General features: G+C 38.6%; 1 pseudogene; it reads right to left on the reverse strand.

Annotated features, from left to right (window-relative positions):
- Positions 1–883: 883 nt before the first annotated feature.
- LOC102476420 (serine/Arginine-related protein 53-like) lies at positions 884–2,168 on the reverse strand (annotated as a pseudogene).
- Positions 2,169–3,857: the final 1,689 nt, after the last annotated feature.

Raw genomic sequence — 3,857 nt, forward strand, 5'->3', positions numbered from 1 at the left:
TATCCAATCAGTCTATTTACTCATTGACTAATTATTATTGATTAGAGATAATTACCTTTAAAAAAATCCTTTATTCTTTTTATGCTTATCGTAGGATCTCTTGAAGAAGTCTTATGTATTAGCCAGGCAAACAACATGAGATATTGCCTCAAGCTAGATTTATTTAAAATAACGGATACCATTAATCTCATCCAGACACTTGGCCGGGCAGACATTTCTGCTTAAGTGTGCAACTGCACACAGCTGGGTTGTCATGCTGGGATGCAGAATAGAACTCTGACATTTGAACTTAGTAAAGTGTATCCGCCAGGTCTCTGAGAGATGAGAAGATAATTTGACGTATAGAATACTTTGCCTTTATACTCAGTCACCACCTTCAACAACATAATGCTATGCCCCGAGGACCATGAAATAGGCAAAGGAAGAGTGTCCATTATTTATAATGTGACTTTTTCTTGTAAATGACAAAAAAATATATATAGTACATAGTAACAGTTTTATTTAAATACCCATCTTACCTTATTTTTTTTGAAATCATAAAGCATATAATTTGATCCTTATATTACTTGTCAAAATTGTGTCTTTAAATGATGACTTGACAGTTTTCCGAATTGTACTAAGAAACACCGCTGTTTATCATTTAACACCGGTTATGATTACCTTTATTAACAGTATAATGTTTTCATGCATTTAAAATCTGTATACTAGTGTTAATAATTGCAATGTTTGATACAGTTCAAATGAACTAACATTTAGGTCGACGTGAGAGAAAAAGGAAATTACCATTTTATTTAATCAGCTAAATTCTAAGAATAAAAATTCATATTGGGGTTTAAAAACCTAAATTTCTAATGTTTCTGTCAATTCATTCACATGTATTTACTTAAGCCACAGGACTGCCCATTGGTCTTTCCTGTCAGAGATCACTTAATCTCTTGTACCACTTTTCTTCAGCTTCAGCTTTATCAATAAACAAATTTGGATGGGCCAAAGAATCGTCATCTTGGTACTTGATAGCAGTAGGGATGGGATGCTATCTTTTTCGGTACTGGGTGGGTCAGCAGCTACTGATGGTCCAGACGCTGAAGCTGCATGTTCACTTGATTAGGTTCTACTGTCTTTTTGACTTCTTTACTTGATCTGAATGTCTGCTAAACAAAAAGAATCTCTTTCAATAACTCCAATTTCTTTTACTCTTTTCACTTGTTGTACCAGGGTGGCTTGGTCTTCCTCTTTTTTTTTTTCTCTTTGCTTCTTCCGCATTTCTTTCTTTGGTTTTTAATGCTTCATTGGCTTTTGCAGCAGCTTCAAGAATCAGCTGTAGCTTGCTTTGGCCTGTTGGGCTGGGGGCAGATGTTCTAGTTCAGCTTTGATGTTTCCAGATTCCCCACGTTTGCGGTTATGTAATTCCTTGTCCTTGCCTTTATCCTTCTCCTTTTCTCTTCTGTCTCTATCTCTGCCTTTACGCGGTTCTCTATCCCGAGAGCGACTACAGGTTCTCCCGTGACTTGATCTCTCACAGCTTCGGCTATGGGAACGTGGACGAGGTCTCGACCTGGACCTTCTTGTTCAGCTTTTTGATCTAGACCTCTGAACTCTATAGGATTTCTCTCCCCCTCCCCCCTTGAACAACTCGTACTTCGTTTTCTTCTAGAGCGGTAAGAAGAACTACCGCTTGATTGATGCCTGCTTCTTCTATCATAAGAAATGAACAAGGCTGGAGATCTCTGGACCAAGATTTTAACTTTTTTTTTTTTTTTTTTGGAGAGGTTTTCGCTATAGGGCGCGTGTGCTCGCCAGACAGACAGAGAGAGACATAGAGACAGAATGCGAGAATTCACCCCCTAGGGGGAATGGTCACATCGCACTCCCTTCTCCTCCATTCTCCTCTCGGGATCTTGGGCATGCACGAACACGCGCCCAGCGTGAGTTTTAAGCCACCGGGTCTGGGACACGAACTGCGGTCGCCTACGTGGGAGTCCAGCGACATAGCCATTACGCTAACTGCTGGTTTCCCCAAGATCTTAACTTTGATCTTGATTTCTTCCACCTTTTTTCCGGCTGTATGTTCTATTACCTGAAGAACTGCTTGAAGATGACCATTTGCGGTGTTTCTTTTTTCTCTTGCATCTGCTTCCTTCGTCAGTATCTGATGACCTGCGTCCCATTTCTGGGTCTGCAGCTTCGCTCTCATGCCTCTTGTTGACGTGCAAGTGCCCTAGATCTGGAAACGTGCCTTTGGATCAGGACGCCACCAGTGTCCTCCGAACTTGCTTCAGTTTCTTTTTTAAAAAATAAAGAGTAACTCATTAGTGTGTGTTATACAAAGAGACTGCATTCAGTTGGCTGTGATATTTGGAAAGAAAGGATTAAGATAATCAAAAGTTGGAACCGGCAGTTGGCATGGTGATTAAGGGCACTGGACTCCCACATGACTAACCACGGTTTAAGTCCCAGACCTGGCAGCTTGCTTTCTTACTTTTTCTGTCTTGGTCTGTCCCTCTCAGGTCAAATAAAGGGGAAAAAAAAAAAAGTAAATAAATAAGTAAAGTCAAATAACTTTATTTTTTTTAAAAAAAAGACAATCGAAATTAAAAAAAAAACATTTTACAGAGTTAAAGTTAGGATGATCACTGTTTAAGATTATTTTCTGGTCAAATGAAACACTGGGAAAGGGAGGATGTTTCAGAGTTATATGATTTGAATCAAAAAATGCCTCCAATTTATTTTTCACAGAAGTATCTGGGTCTCTGGGACAGAAGTTAACAGCAATGACCCATTATAATTTCAGGCAAGGTATCTTAAACTAGGGATAAAGTCCTATTTACAGACTAATCTCACTCAGCACTTACTAATGCAACTAGTAAGAATTTGGAGCAGTCCTTGGAAGATAAGATGTCTTATCTAAGAAAGAACTTTAATCTATTTCCCAAATCATATGTAGATTTTAACCATAGAGAAGGAATATAGCTCCCTCCAATACACTAGTATATTTGTCATATATTTTTACTTATGTACTGTTAAACCACTTTTTTAAATGATAGAGATGGCACACACACACGAGATTGAGAGAGAAACACACATATACACACACACATGAAAGAGATTGAGAGAAAAAGTACTCAGGACAGGTTCTCACCACATAGTGATATCCCTCTTCCAGACTTTCAGCTCCTCAGGATCCCAGACTGTCCAGTCTGTGCCCAGGTCAATGTGGGGAAGCCAACCTACCATAGGCTATGTGGCTTCCAGGGCACTGTATTGCTACTGTGCCACAGTAGCCCAACCTATGTGTTAAATCATTTTTAAAAAGAGTTATGGATTTAAAAAATGCAGCAATGTACTTTGCGAAATACTAGTCAGTCATAAAATAAATAAGTAAATAAAAAACAATGAGACCTCGACATTTGATACAAAGTGGACAAATACGGAAGACTTAAAGCTAAGTGAAGCAAGACAAACTATGAAAGACATGCATTGTATGTCCCTGCTCTCTCTATAGAGATGCCTGCATCTTATAGCAGAAACTGAAAGATTAGAAGGTATAGCAAGGAGGGCAACTGTCGTTACTAGAGATAGTAAGGGAGGAGTAAAAGGAGGTCAGTAATGGGGAGAAAGAGAAGGGAAGAGGGGGAAAAACAGTATGTTCAACTGACACACAAATGAGAGATTGTTTGCTGATGATAATGGATATGGTAACATCTTTGATGTGACTGATATGCACTGTATTGTGCTTGGAGGGACCATGTTGTACACTGTAAAGACATAAAATGATTACATGTAAATAATAAAAATATATACATAAAGAAAATTAGTAATACAAAACATCACATGCTTTAGTTACTCAGATCTCCCAG

This window comes from Tupaia chinensis, unplaced genomic scaffold (genome assembly GCF_000334495.1).
Source record: "Tupaia chinensis unplaced genomic scaffold, TupChi_1.0 Scaffold000126_2, whole genome shotgun sequence".
Taxonomy (NCBI): domain Eukaryota; kingdom Metazoa; phylum Chordata; class Mammalia; order Scandentia; family Tupaiidae; genus Tupaia; species Tupaia belangeri.